The following is a 16,750-nucleotide window of genomic DNA, read 5'->3' on the forward strand; positions in this document are numbered from 1 at the left end:
GGTGAAACAAGGAAGAATGCTGGTTGACCAAGTTTCAAATTGGAGGAATGGCAGGCTGAACAGTTTGAGAAACATAACCAACTTAGTCGATCAAGTCAATCGACTAAGTGCTCTCTACCAGAATCTGCAACCTGAAATAGAACCAACTTAGTCGACGAAGTCAGTCGACTAAGAGCTCTCTGTCTGTAAATTAAACTAGAGCACTACAAGATAGATTAATGGCTAGAACTCATCCTCAACTGTTTCCAATGGCCATAAACTATCAAATTGCCTTCAAAGTTGTTTCTCCAAGTATAAAAGGGTCTTTCAATGGTTAAAAAACAAGTTTTTTGAGAGAATTGAAGGCTTCCAAGTGATATAAAGCTGAAAAACCAGAAAATCTTCTTTGCACCTTACTGCACTTAAATGCCAATCTTTGTAATAGTGTTCAACACTTCATCTTGTACCATCTAGATCAAGTAAGTGATCATAGGTACTTCTTTATTTCTTCTCTTCTTGTACACTTAGAGTAAGCGAGTCACTCTAAGGGATTTATTAAAGCTTGGATTGCTTGATTGAGTGTAAAGGTTCCAACTTAGTCTAGAAAAGTTGGTTATTGGATTTTGGTTGGTCCCGATAAAAACCATTGTTGTAGGTTGTGGTTGAGCCTTTGAAAAACCACTTTGGGTTTTGGTTGAGCCCGTGAAAAACCATTGTGAAAGGTTATGGTTGAGCCTTTGAAAAACCACTTTAGGTTTTGATTGATCCCGTGAAAAACCATTGCTAAAGGTTGTGGCTGAGCCTACGAAAAGCCATTGTAAAAGCTTGGTGGAAGCTTGTGAATTCCACTATTTTTAGTGATTTGGTTTGGAAAATCCTTGGTTGAACAATCAAGGTAGTGGATGTAAATCTTGGACCCAACCACTCTAAATTGTTGTGCATCTTATACTCTGTTTTTATTTTCTTAAGTTCTAGAAATTAGTTTCCAATATTGTTAAGAGCCAAATTGTGCTATTCACCCCCCCCCCCTCTAGCACATATTATAGGGACCAACAAAAAGATCCGAAATGGACCAAGATAATGAATGAAGAAATGGAGGCTTCGAAATTAGTACTGTTCTCGAGGTGTGGCTCATGCTGTATGTAATTTATTATAGATTAGAACTGTTCTCAAAGAATTAGGAATTGAATATCCAAAACCTATGAATCTTTATTGCGATAATAAGGCAGCTATTGAAATTGCACAAAATCCTATACAACATGACCGCGCCCAACATGTTAAAGTTGATCGATATTTTATCAAGGAGAACCTCGACCAAAAAATTATACAATTTCGATTTGTCCATTCTAAAGGTCAATTGATTGATATTCTCACGAAAACAGTTTCAGGGAAGGTGTTTCATGGTATAATCGACAAGTTGGGCATGTTTGATATCTATGCTCCAACTTAAGAGGGAGTGTCAACATGAACTGTAACTATTAATTCTAGGAATATCTCAGGGAGAATATTTTCTTATTTTTTTTACTTTACTTGTACTCCAAGGAAGTCTAAGATTAGAATACTTCATTATTTACTATTTATTTTACTTGCACACTAAGAAAGTTTTAGTCTAGTTAACTATTATAAATACTTTACTTACATACCAAGTCGATTTAAGTCTAGTTGGTTATTATAAATAGCCCTTATATATTTCTTTACTTTATCATCAAGCAATTTAGTTCTTTGCTTAGATCTTGAATATTTTCAACACTTTTCAATATCATATACCTTTTAGAATTTTAACTCTCCATAATATTTTTTCATAAAGTTATCAAACACTCAAAAATCTCAAACCACATTTTTTCACAATAATGTTGAGTTAATTACGCCAATGGTCACTAAATTTTCACATGGTTCTCCTTTTGGTCACTAAACTTTAATTTGTCCCGACTAAATCAGGTTTGTAAAATATACCAAATTTGATAACTCTAACATATTTTTTGTTGATATGGCAATCACGCCATATTTTTTGTTACTTATTTAGATGGAATCTACGAAAATGATCAAATTTGATATATTTTACAAATTTCAATGATCTAATTGAGGTAAATTAAAGTTAAGTGATCAAAATGAGACTCTTATAAAAATTTAGTAGCCAATATTGTAATTTACCTGATAGTGTTCCAACTTTACTTTTCTCAATCCAAGCTTTGTAATTAATCGCAATAACAATGCCAAATCGTTTTGTATTTTTATACTAAGAGCATGTTTGGCCTGATTTTTTTTAACTTAAAAGTTATTATAAAACCCTTATAAAAAATAATAACTTTTAAAATTAAGCGAAAGTTGTTTGATAAATTTACTTTTATAAGCTTTTTTTTATAGATAAGTTGTTTGGCAAAACAACTTATATAAACTCTAATTTTAGTTAAAATTACCATAAAGGGTATTTAATAAATAACTTTTTATTAATCACGAGTTTCTTTGTTCAAAATAAAAAAATTTATTTTTATTTTTATCTATTTAAAATAAATTTTTGAAAATATTAAAAGCATTTTTATATAACATAAAGTTTATAATTAATAATAAATCATTAAAAAAATGTTCCACAAATAATTTATAAGTAACACATAATTCATAAATAATTTTTTATTGAATAATAATAAATAAATAAAATTAAGAGAAAAAAATTAAATCAAATAAAAAAATGAGAGATGGAAGAAAGCAGTGAGTCGACTACTGAAACTCTTAACTCTAACAATGGAAGAGAACCCAAAAAAGAAGAAGAGAAGTCTAAGGTGGTAATAATCATTCAGGAAAATCACGTTTAGCTATTGATGTCCTTACTAACAAAATTCACCTCCATGAACAATATTACCTCAACAACCATAATCAACAAATATTATCTCAATTTTCATCTAATTTATCTCAACAACCATTGACCTATTTAATTAATTATTTCAATTATAATCATCAAATATTATATACACCATAAATAAGTTAAAAATAAATAAACATAACATAATTATCATATCAAACAATAAATTGAGAAATATCAACTAATAAAGAGAGTTTTCAAAGTACAAAAAAAATGATAGAAAATAAAATGAAAACAAAATAGAAAGAAAAAAAATAATACCTTAATGTAGTTTTCAATTTTGGATCTTCTTTATTCTTAATTTTTATAAGAACAAAAAAAATCCTAGAATGATGATTTACAGAAAGGGAGAGAAGAGAGGAAGATCAATGGGAGAAAGGGAGGGAGCATTTTTTGACAAGGAGGATCTTTTTGGAAAAAAATAGCTCTCCTAATAAGCTGGCATGTTTAAAAAAAAAAAAGAGAGAGAAAGCTCTTAATTGGAGCTTTTTTTAAGCTCTTTTTTTTTCAGATTTTATTCTTTAAAAAAAAGTTATTTTTTTAAGAGACTTTTACAAAATCCTATTTGGTCCAGCTTCTGCTTTTAAACAGTAGATAAGTTAAAAATAAGTCAAGCCAAATGGGCACTAAGCTTTCAACCTACATATGTTTTGAGTTTTTTGAATTTGTGCTAAATACCTTTGTATTTTGAGCTTGCAAAGCATTCTTTTGTGAGAAAGTCTAGAGAATTAGAATGAATGGGGGCAAATTCCAGAATTTTAATGCTTTGCTCAAGTGGCTTGCAACTTTACACTAATTTTCAAATCTTTTTTATTATTGTTAATACAATATTTATACATAAGTAAAAAAAAAAACCAATATTTCATTTACATACTTATAGCTTTATTAAATTCATTCTCAAATTAGATTTTTAGTCTTTAACTCGAATTGATGGTAATTTATTTGAATTAAGTTGAACTTTAGCTAAATTATTTTCGAATCCAAGCTTTAAGATAATAAGCAAAAGTTGATTGAGTTTGAGTTTTAAGTCTTGTGATAAAGTTGAGATTGAGTTGAGCTTGTTTTAATTACTAATTTTGGTCAGTTTATAACTAAACCCTTATCAAATGAAGTCTTAAAATAAAAGGTATATACATATATATGTATATGTATATATATATATATAACTTCATTATCTAACTTTCCACGTGCAAAAAACATCGAACAAAAATAAGAGAGAACGTAATTAGTTAATTAAGGTTTTTTAAGTCAAGTTTGTGAGATTCCTGTTAAAACCGATCGAATAAAATTAAATTTGAAAATGAAAATATGATAGATAAATAGAGTTTAATGAGAAAATCAATAATATGTAAAAATTAATTAAAAATAAAATTGAACAGTGAAAATTTTGTAAAAAAATTCTAACTAATCTTTGATTTTGGGGAATAGAGATTGTAGGGAATGGCTATTCTTTGGGTCATTTGGCAACCAAACCAATGAACAAATATTCCTTGGGAATAAAGGGGGAATGACTTAGCTATTCCCCAACCAAACATGTTGTTAAGGTTTGATTTCTTACTTAGATTAAATTTTTAAGATTCTTTATCAAAATTAAAATTTTAATCATAATAATATTTAAATTATAAATAAAATATTAATATTTTAAAATGCTAATGATTAAATTATAAAAAACATATAATATTTTAAATTTTTAATATTTAAATTATCAATTAGTCATATTTAAAAAAGTAAAATAAAATAAAAATAGATAATCATATATTACAATAAAAATTTTAATTTTTTAATTATATATATAATATTAATATTTTAAATTTAAAAATAAATTAAAATTATTAATATTTTAATTATTATAATATTAAAATAAAATATTAATATTTTAAAATGTTAATGATTAAATTATAAATAAAATATTAAAATTTAAAAATGTTAATATTAAAATGATCAATGACTAATACTTTAAATAAATTATAAATTATTAATATTGAAAAAAAAATAAAATAAAAATAGATAATCATACTTTATAATAAAGGGTATTTTTTTTAACATCTATTCTTTTGTTATTCTAAAATTAGTTTCACTAACCAAATATTATAATAAATCATAATAACAATTCCTATTTTATTCCATTCCGTCAATCAAACTATATAATAACATTTTCATTATATTCTTACCTTATTCCATTCTCACAACATACCTATTCTATTTCATTCTATTCTATTTCGCGAATCAAACGTGTCCTAATAGTGCATTTGGTTCGCAAAAAGAAATAGAGTAGGAATGAAATAGCAATTTTGTAAGAATAAAATAAGAGATAAATAGCTATTATGTAGTTTGATTCATAAGAATGGAATAGGATAAGAATTGCTATCATGACGTATTATAATGTTTGGATGGCAGGAATAGTTTTAGGAATAACTAAAGAATAAGTGATAAATAAAAATACCCTTTATTATAATATTTATTTTTTAAATTAAAATATTTGTTATTTTAGTAATTTATTTAAATATTAATAATTTGTTATTTAAATTTTATTATGAGTATTTATTTTAATTTATAAAATATTATTAAGTTATATTTAATTTAAAATATTAATAATTTATAATTAAAATATTAATATCATTATTTTATTTTATTTTTTATTTTTAAAATATTAAAAATTTATTTTTCATAATTTAAAATTAAAACTTAAACCTTTTTATTTTAAATTCATTTTAAATTTTCTTATTAATTTTCTTTTCTTTCTTCTCATCAATTCGTTGGCATAAGAGAGCGTCCATATGCGCTCCTTGTGGTCAAATCAAGATGGGAAGTTCCAAATCAACACTCCCCATTGTTGGCTCCATTAGTTTTTTTATGATAATAAAACATTCCCACTCATTTATGTCTAACCATACTACTTGAGTGTGCAGGATGTAAATGTATGTCAATGATAAATTAATCACACAAAAACAAATATCAAAACTCATAAGAATAAGGAGCTAAAATTGAGCCACAAAACAGAAGCCTCTTAGTTGGATAACCAAGGGAGTTACTCAACTAAAATTCAAAAATGAAGTTGGCAGGTCTAGAAATAAAAAAGACTTAGCCGACCAAGAAGCATGGTTAGTCGACTAAGTGGTCACTGCCAGAAATGGGGTTCAGAGACAAAGACAACTTAATCGACTAAGAAGCATTGTTAGTCGACTAAGAGCTTACTGCCTGAAATTGGGTTCAGAGACAAAGACGACTTAATCGACTAAGAAGCATTGTTAGTCGACTAAGACCTTACTGTCAAAAACTAGGATCAGAAGACAGAAACGACTTAATCTACTAAGAAGTATGTTAGTCGACTAAGAGCACTCTGTCAAAAAATTTGAATTTGAATGCTAGAAGATAGACTAATGGCTATAACTAACTCCAAACTGTTTCCAAACGGTCAGAAATTGTCAAACATCCATCAGAGTTGGTTTTTCAAGTATATAATGCCTTCCCAATGGCTAAGAACAAGATTGGATGCTTCCAAGATCAAAAATAGCTCAAAAAATAGCAAAAACTCTCTACATACTTTCTACACTTCACTCCAGTCCTTGTAATCGAGTTAAGCACTTCATCTTGTACCATTCAGATCAGGTTAGTGATCATAGGTCCTCCTTTATTTATGTTCTTCTTGATTACTTAGAGTGTGCTAGTCACTCTAGGTGGATTGATCAAGCTTAGGTTAGCTTGATTGGGTATATAGGTTTTAACTCAACCTAGGAAAAGTTAGTTTTGAGTTTTGTTTAATCCCGAGAAAAACCATTGTTAAAGGTTGTGGCTGAGCTTGTGAAAAGTCATTGTAAAAGCTTGGTGGAAGCTTAGGAATTCTACCGTTTATAGTGATTTGGTTTGAAAAATCATTGGTTGAACAATCAAGGTAATGGATGTAAGTCTTTGACTGAACCACTATAAATCTTTGTGTATTGTCTGCTCTGTTTTATTTTTCATTTTCATTCTCTCTTAAATCATTCCTTCATCTTGAATCAAATTTCTCATCATTGACCTTCAATTTGCCCCCAATTAGAAATCAAGTTTAGTGAAAGCCAAAACGTGTTATTCACCCCCTTCTAGCACATTTATTTGGGACCAATACCCACAGCTGGATCTAGCCATGGATCGCCAAATTCAATCACAGGAATCTAGTGAAGAAGCGTTAGATTTGACACTTCGAGCAATCAAATTTGCCTAGGGAGCGTCGAATCTAGCATTTTTGTGGTTGAATCTAATTGGGGAATGCTAGATCTGATGCTTTTGTAATCAAATGTGATGGGAGCCATCAGATCCGATGCTTTTGTGGCTCGATTTGGTTGAGGAACACCAGATCAATGCTTATTGCAACCAAACCTAACTGTGAAGATATCGATACCACCCACTATCACCGCCATTGCCACTACCTTATGCTATCTTCCATGGTGGAGAAAATTTAGTGAAAAGAGAGAGACAGATGGGTAGAGAGAGAAAGATATTGAGAAAAATGAACAAATTATAACGTATATATATTTTTTGCTCAACCAAAAAGCGATTTCATTAAAAAGCTGCTCAAAGTAGTGATGGTACAATAAAATGTCCCCATTACAACCCGGAAGCAACTAAAGTGCATTAAAGCACAAAACCAACAAACAAAATTACCATCTAGATGAAAATAAACTACACTTTTAGGCCAAGCTTACAAAATAGAATGTAGAGACAAACTTAAAGAACTAAGACACTAATAAAAGCTACCACCATGCTATGAACATAGAATCACAATCTACACCATACTTAACAAGCATGTCTGTAAATAAGTTATCATCTCATAAAGCCAAGAGATACAAAAGGAAGAAACCTAGCATGGGTCTACCTTCTAACAGCACGCCTAAGAGAAAACTAAAGACAATAGTTTAAAACACCATCATTAGAAATGACATGGGCAGTCAGAAAAAAAAAAAAACACCACAACAATGTGCACCACATTACAAAACATCTCCACATCTGGCATCTCCAATCGCAAGAAACCGTGAAAAAACAAAATTAGACTAGCGACTTATAAGACAAATAGTGCAACACCAAAACGTTAATCCCAAATTCTCAACAACACCAGCTCTTCCCACAATTTTCTTTTCATCCACCGACCATGCAACAACCAAACAAAGACTTATAACACAAAGAAGTTCTTGGAGGCATTGTCAAAACATCAATGTCAAGAAACATTCCATCAATACTCAATAGAAAAATTCAAAATGCAGTAATCCAAAGACCATCACCACATAATTAACAAAATCAAACAAAATTACCATCCCATCAAACTTACTACATCACTACTTCCTCTAGTTTTGTCAATCTGTCAAAAACCTACTGCTCATCACCAAAAGGATCTAAACTGAATTACCACCCCATATTCCATAATTCTCCCACTTCTTTTAGGTTGTCAAAACTTTTCCTGCCCTTTCATCTCTTATTTTTCTTTATCAAATTTTCCCCCCTTTTGGAACCTTACCATTTTTCCAATTAATTCTCTTTTCAATCAGTTGTAAGCTTCCCACATGAGTTGGCACCAGTGATACAAAATCACCTCTTGATTTGGCACCCAAGGGCCGTAATAACCTCTTTAATTGATCTACCTCTATATTGCATAGAGTGACTTCAATATTCATTGCCAAAGCTCGACACCTTGTGTCTTCACGAGATCTTGAGATCTCCAAGTTTGCTTCAGATGAACCTAAATTCATAGATGAAGAATGAATGCTTTTGTTGTCACTTAAGAATGCCTCTCCTCCCCATATATTGCATTGGGACATTGAAATTGATGAGTTGGTAAACAAACATTTCTGAACATAAGAGCAAGAAGTACATTCCATAACACTAATTGTGAAGATCTCCTATCTTACTTTGATAGAACCAAAGAAAACTAGAGAATAAGAGCTTGAGAAGATGATGAAGTAAGCAAATGAATCGTAAACTGAATTGTCATTAATGAAATCAATCATTACAAAGGTTTATATATAGGACCTCTCAGCCAATAAAAAGGCTGATTTCTCAACTAATTAAACAACTAACAACTAACTTGAAAAGTTATTTACAGCACAGTAAAACTTATTAGTAAATTGTAGTTCTTAAAATTACACTGTCTAACATAAATATTATGTGTACTATCTTTCTTCCACTCTTCTAAACACAAGAGTTTGATTCAACTAAGTCTTCAATATTTAGAAACTCTGCTTTATCAATCTAGACTTGAATAACATCTTCAATGTTTAATACTCCCTTTCAAGTTGAACTGTGTATGTTATGCACATTTAACTTGGTCATAAGCCAGTGAAAAACTCTTAGTTGTAGAGTCTTTGTGAACAATTCTGCAACTTGTAATACTATGGACACATGAATAGGCTCAATTAATCCAGACTTGACTTTTTCTCTTAAGACATGGCAATTCATTTCAATATGCTTGGTTCTCTCATGTAATACCGGATTTTTGCATATATGAATGGCAGACTGGCTATCTGCGTATAGTTTCATGGCTGTTGAATTGTCATTTCCAAAGTTAGAAAGTAAATATTTCAGTCATATCACTTCACAACATGTAACTGCCATCGAGCGATACTCTGCTTCAGCAAAACTCCTTGCAACTACAGATTGTTTCTTACATTTCCAACTTACCAAAGAATCACCAAGAAAAACACAAAAACCTGTTACCAACCTTCTTATGTCAGGACACCTTGCCCAATCACTATCTAAATAAGGAAAGAGCTGCAAATCAGACTTGGAGCTTAACAAAATTTCTTGTCCTGGTGACCTTTTTAAGTTTTTCAACACTCTATATGCTACCATAAGATGTACCTAACTTGGTTTATCCATAAACTGAAATAAGGTTTGCACAGCATAGGATATATTAGGTCTTGTAAAAGTTGAGCATAAAAGCTTCCTAATGAGTTATTGATATAGTGTTGCATCTGCTAGTTGTTCATCATCAGTGGCCTTTTCTAATTTGTGATTATAATCAATAGGAGCTGAAACTGGTTTTGCACCAAGAAGTTCATGTTCTTCCAACATATCAAAAGATACTTTCTTTGGCAAATTGATATACCTTACTTTGACCTTGCTAATTCAAGTCCAAGAAAGTACTTAACTTCTCCAAGATTTTTTAGCTTAAAATGTGAACTCAGATAAGTTTTGACATCAGTTGATAACTGAAGATCATTGGAACCAATGATTATGTCAGCAACATAAACCAACAGTGCTACAAAACCACCATTATCTGTATTCAAAGTAAATAGTGAGTAGTCTGATAAAGACTGGTTGAAACCATACTCTGTTAATGCTGCAGTAAATTTTGTATTCCCTTGCTTGAGGTCTATTTTAATCCATACAAAGATTTGTGTAATTTGCAGACTAAATTAGTATTAGGAGGATACTCCCCCTTTACTTAATAACTAGGTGGTAATGACATATACACTTTTCATCAAGGTCCCCATTAAGGAAGGCATTATTGATATCTAACTAAGACAAAAACCACCTTTACTACTGCTAAGGCAAAAAAAAAAAAAAAGGCTGACAATTACCTGTTTAGCAATAGGACTAAAAGTCTCTTGATAATCAAAGCCTTCAATTTGATTGTATGCTTTTGCAACCAAACGAGCCTTGAACCTTTCTATACTACCATCTGCCTTCATTTTATTTTTGAAAACCCACTTACAACCAATTGCATGAGAATCAACAAGCAGTGGAATTACACTCCATGTGTCGTTATCCTCTAAGGCTGTTAATTCAGCAGCAATAGCCTCTCTCCGATGATCATAGTGAATAGCTTGATGATACGTAATAGGTTCATGAAGTTGAGATAAAGAAGCAGTGAAAGATTTGTGTTTGGAAGATAACTTGTTAGAAGATAAAAACTATGCAATAGGATAAGATGTGATAGAATTTGAAGAAAAGGGCAACTAAACATCATAAATTTCTAAGTATTTAGGCACTTTCCTAGTTCTGTCACTTTTTCTATGAGGTATAGAATCAATAGGAATAACAGAACAATAAAAAGAAATAGATTCAAAAAAGTCAACTGTAGAGTTAACATGCCTGCTAGAAACAGATTGATCAATTGAATTTGATTGAAAATTCAAGGAATTTGAATTTTCAAGCATGTTTGAAGGATCAAGAGAAGAAGTTGAAGATGTGGAAGCATTCATAGGTGCATGAATAGAACAAGGAATAGGAACAATATAAAAAAAATCAAAATCAGACTCATGCACATTAGGTGTTTGATAAAATACATGATCAAAAGAAATCTATTGATAAGAATGGAAAGGGAAAACATGTTCATGAAAAATCACATTTCTTGAAATGAAAACTTTGTTAGCGTCAAGATTATAATCCTTATAGCCTTTGACACCATTAGGATATCCTAAGAAAATACACTTACTTGCCCTTTTGTCAAGTTCTTTCCTATGTTGACTAGGAGTCGACACAAAACATAAACTACAAAAAACTCTAAGGTGATCATAGGAATGAGGTTTTTTGTACAACAATTCATACAGTGTGCAATTGTGAAAAATTTTGCTAGGCATGCTATTTATAATATGGACAACAGTAAGAACTGCCTAAACCCCAAAAATGAAAAGGAACTTGACACTGATGCAATAAAGCTCTTATGACAACTAAGATGTGTTGATGTTTCCTCTCTGCTCTACCATTCTGTTGAGGAGTTTCAACACAAGTTAAATGGTGAGCAATTCTTGTTTTTGCATAGAAATAAGTAAGATCAAACTTCTTTCCATTGTCTGTTCTCAAAACTTTGATACAAGCATTGAATTGAGTTTTGACAAAGTTATAAAAATTTGAAATGATGGTTTAAACATCATATTTACATTTCATCAAGAAAATCCAAGTAAAACATGAGTAATCATCAATTAGGGTGAGAAAATATTTTTGATTAGAAATATTAAGTATTTCATAAGGACCCCATATGTCTGCATGAACAATTTCAAAAAGACTAACACTTGTTCGTACATGTACAGGAAATGGTAATTTTCTTTGTTTTGCCATAAGACAAATTCACAAAGCAAATGCTTAGAACTATGAACATCAGAACAATGTTTGTTTATTACATTTATTCTTTCTACTGGTGCATGACCTAACCTAAAATGCCATAGATCAAAGCTAGGATGCATAGCTACACAATTGTGAATAGAAGAAACATTGATTGATGAAATGATCTTGTCAATACTATGTTTTGACAAAGCTTGTTCATCTGCATTAACTTGCATGAAATACAACCCTGAAATGACCTTGGCTACCCCCTAGTCACCTTCCATGACACCAGATCCTGAACAACACACAAATCATCAGTAAACCAAACACAATTCTTCTATGAACCAATAAGCTGACTTTCTAAGATGAGATTAAACCTAAAACTAGGAACACACAAAACATCTATTAAAGTAAGAAATGGTGTAAGTTGTACAGTTCTTATATGAGAGACTAAAGCTTTAGCGTTGTTTAAAAGTTCAATAAAGCAATTAGATACTTGTGTTGCATAAACAAAATTATTCAAGGTATAAGAAATATGATCTATTGCTCCTGTGTCTATAATCCAAGAATTGTGTTTAATCATGAATTCGATCACATTTTTGTATTTGGATGGAAGATTATTTTTAGTGTTAGCAAACATGACTAAAGATAATACTTGAAAAAACATAGTTGACTAGAAAATGTTTGTTTTGCTGATTGGATGTAGAGACTGATGTAGAAATAGAACCATCCTTACCTTCATTAATACCAATGTCATTCTCATTTAAGAGATCCATCAGCTTGCTTACTTGTTGCCCAATTAGAGACATCTGAAACATGGTGCTATTTCTAGCAACCTCATATTCTTATGCAAATTGTTTTTCCTCTACTGTTATAACATTATTCACTGACTTGCCTTTCTTATAAGCATTTTTACCTTTGTTGAACTTGAAATCCTTTGAAAAACCTATCAATCTATAACACTTTTCTTTTGAATGACCCTTCTTATTACAATGTGAACAAATCACCTCCTTTTTGAATTTTTTCTTTTCATCAAACACTACTATCATAGCAGTAGATTCCAAAACTAGTTGACCTTATATCAAAAGAGTTCTTTGTGTTACCTCACTAAAACCAAGCTAGAAACCATATCCAAAGTAGGAAAAGGATCTAGCAAAATGATTTGTGACCTTATAGCATAAAGGAATCCTTGAGGCCATTTAAGAATCTAAAAACTATATCTTTTTAATACTAGTCTTAAGTATTTATTAAAGCAATTAGGATTGCACTTCCCACACTCACATTGTAGCAGTGGTCTATAGTTCCTCATCTCTTCCCAAATACTTTTCAATTCTATGAAATAAGTATCTACAAATTTTGTTCCTTGAATGACATTCCCTCAAGTGAATTGTAGGCTGCAAACCCTAGTGTCATCAGGTTGTGAGAAGTTTTGTTTCAAAATACTCTAAATTTCAGCAACAGAATCTTTATAGAATATGATTGAAGCTATTAAAAGAGTGACTGATTCCAGGATCTAGGCTACAATTAAATTGTTACATCTAGTCCACAAATCAAACAAAGGATCTGTCACAGTGGGCTTCCTAAGTGTTCCATTGAGAAAACCTAGCTTATTTCTAATCGAAATAGCTAAGACAAAAGATCGACTCCATGGAACATAATTGTTGGTACTAAGCTTAGAAGTAATAACCACTGAACTAGGATGATCTAAAAGATGCAAAAAATAAGGTGATTGTGGATCTAGAGTCGGTGAAATTGTAGTATTAGAAACTATAGATTCTTCCATTGAAACCAGAAATTTCAAGCTCAAAACAAAAATTCAACAAATATTCCTCAAAAATGAAAAACAAATTACTTATTAATTAGAGATATGTAATGAGAATATCAGAATCCCTAACCTAATTTGCTCTAATACCATAATAAAACCAAAGAAAACCATAGAAGAAGAGCTTGAGAAGACGATGAAGCAAGTCAGTGAATTGTAAACTGAATTTTCATTAATGAAATTAGTCATTACAAAGGTTTGCATACAAGACCTCTCAACCAATAGAAAGGCTGATTTCTCAACTAACTATACAACTAACAACTAACTTGAAAAGTTATTTATAGCACAGTAAAACTTATTAGTAAACTATAATTCCTAAAATTACACCATCCAACATAAATATTACACGTGTACTATCCTTCTTCCACTCTTCTAAACACAAGAGTTCTGATTCAACCAAGTCTTCAATACTCATAAACTCTACCTTATCAATCTGGACTTGAATAACATCTTCAATGTTTAATATACTTCCAACGTAATAGTCTTCGATATTGGATCAATTGACTTGAAAGGACTTGCATAATGCCCCTCTCAAATGAACTCTTTATCATTGTTTCCTCTCCCATTTTCAGAAAAATGCCCATTAAATTACCAATATTGGTGAAGGTCGTTACATTCCATGCTTGTAATGGGATGCCCAAACAAGCTAACCAGCAATGCTGCCCTTCCCATTTCAATTGCATATTCCATCTAAACATTTTATTGAACAGTTGGTTCATGAAACCCCAACCTTTTTCCTTTAACTCTTTTAGCTTCTTGTCCAAGAACATAATCAGAAACCTCATACCAATCATCCTTTTAACTTCAATTTTGTTCTTTCACTTCTCAAAAATCAATTAAAGGATTGATTCATACTCCATCGTTGATTTAACAAAGCCCACCCAACATTCCTCTAATTTTTCTAGCATCTTCATATCCATATGACCCCTGCAATCTTTCCTTGAAGGTTAGCCCAGAAGTCAATTCCCATCACTCCTTTTCTCCATATTTGTTTTTTTAAGTCGATTTTGGGTCCCCAACCAACACCTATTTATAAAACTTCCTTTCTTCTCCATCTTTAGCTTCTTTCAGTCCTCCATTACCCAGGCTTCTTCATTCTTTCTACGTCAGTAATCAATTCGTGAATTAAAGTGAGCAATATTTCCCCCTAGCTTTTAATCGATCAACCATATTTTATTTAGGCTCCATACTGCCCTTCTAGCCTTCTCGTTCGTTTGGTATCTCAATAACCCAAAGTGTCTCTCTCTGTTTGACCTTTTCTCAGACACAAAAACATAAATCGCCTTACCCCTTGTTCTTCTTAGCCAACACCATAACTGAGAGGGGAATAAGAGGGCATAGGCGGAACGTTTCCTTAATGATGGATTGAAGGTATTGAAGGTACACTTAAGTTACTTGCAACAGCTTTTCTTCCAAAGTCGTTATAACTCAAAAATTTACTCTACCAATTTTTATGAAATATTGTATTAAATTAAAATTGATCAATTTCATGTCATTTAAATAATTGTTGCTAATTTTAATCCTTTTAGGAACATAAAAACCAAATCAGTCTCAATATATATATATATATATGAACAGGCACAAGTTCTAGTTCTTTCAATTTTCAGGACATCGCTACTAATTTACTAGCCTAATCATATAAGAAAGAGAAATACGTCAGAAGAAGCATTTTTTATTTACTTAAAAGTTTGATGATATACAAATGAGACTCCATTTTCCAGTGCTTTAATGTAGTTAAAATGAAAAAAAAAATTCTATAGGCAAACAACAAGGTTAGCCACAACAATAGCCTAAAAATGCTAAGTGTGAAGCTAGTTGCAAATTCCAAGCCAGCTGAAACTAGTTGTCCATTGATATTAGCGATCAAAATATCAAGCAAAACAATGACATTAGAAAGCTTCTACGATAAGCAACTTGACGGTGCACCATGCTAAGGACTTTAAGCACATTTATTCTAGGCCTAGATGTATTAGAAGGGTTATCCATTTTAGGCATATTAGTTTAAGCCTAGAAATACAATAGGGTTTAATCTAGGAGTAGTGGTTATCAATGGGTTTTCTTACAATTAAGACTAATCTATCTATTTGCTCTGTTGCTCTTCTTTCTATATCATTCTATTCTCATTTTTCACCCTTTTTTCCTCTATTTTACCTTTCTTTCCTTATTTCTCTATTTTGTTCCCCCTCGTGCAGTTGCATCACAACCCGCTTACACTAGCATCCAGCTTGGCACCATATTTTCTTCAAATTTCACTAGTCTTCCTTCATTAGAGACTTCTAACCGAGCACCTTTAAACACTTTGCCTAATTGAAGTGTTAACCTGCCAACTCTTTCAGGGATATATCAACCATTTGCTCCTTATGTCATAATGTTTGCCTAAATCAATGGTCTTCAACTAGACTTAACAGAGACTTGATAACTTGAGCAATAGATGAAAAAGGACTGACAAAAAAATTAAGCAAGCTTAAGCAAAAATGATTATTAATGGGCAATAAATAACTTTCACGTTCTTCCAAATAATCTCACACGAAAGCAAGGCTATGGAATGATTGTGCAATAAATTTTTTAATTTCTATGTAACCCACAACATGCTTACCTTGACAATGAAACGTGTTCGCTAGGTTTAGCCCTTTCTGGGTGAAGTGAAGGCTCTACGATGGTGCAGTCAGTCCTTCTAACATCACATCTTGTAGCTTTCTAGGTTTTACATTTGCAATCAGGACAACACAACAATTTGTTAACTCTTCTGGAAGTATGATAATTTTTAAAATTGATAGAGGATATTTTTGTCTATTAACATTTTGAACCTATTCTTTGCCTTCAGGAATAGCCATCTCTGAATGGTCATTCCTTCTAACCAAATGAAGTTTTAGAAAGGATTAAGAACAAGGGGAGAATGGCTATTCCATTCTCCTCAACCAAACATGGTGTAAGTGTTGTTCACAAAGGTATTACTTGGACTTGTTTTTTTTAAATCCTATTTAAATGAAGTCTTAAAAGAAAATTAATTATTGATTTATAAAACACATTTTTCTTGCAATGACTTCCCTATATGTGATGGGCAACCCAAATTA

This window comes from Theobroma cacao, chromosome 5 (genome assembly GCF_053813885.1).
Source record: "Theobroma cacao isolate CCN51 chromosome 5, ASM5381388v1, whole genome shotgun sequence".
Lineage (NCBI taxonomy): Eukaryota > Viridiplantae > Streptophyta > Magnoliopsida > Malvales > Malvaceae > Theobroma > Theobroma cacao.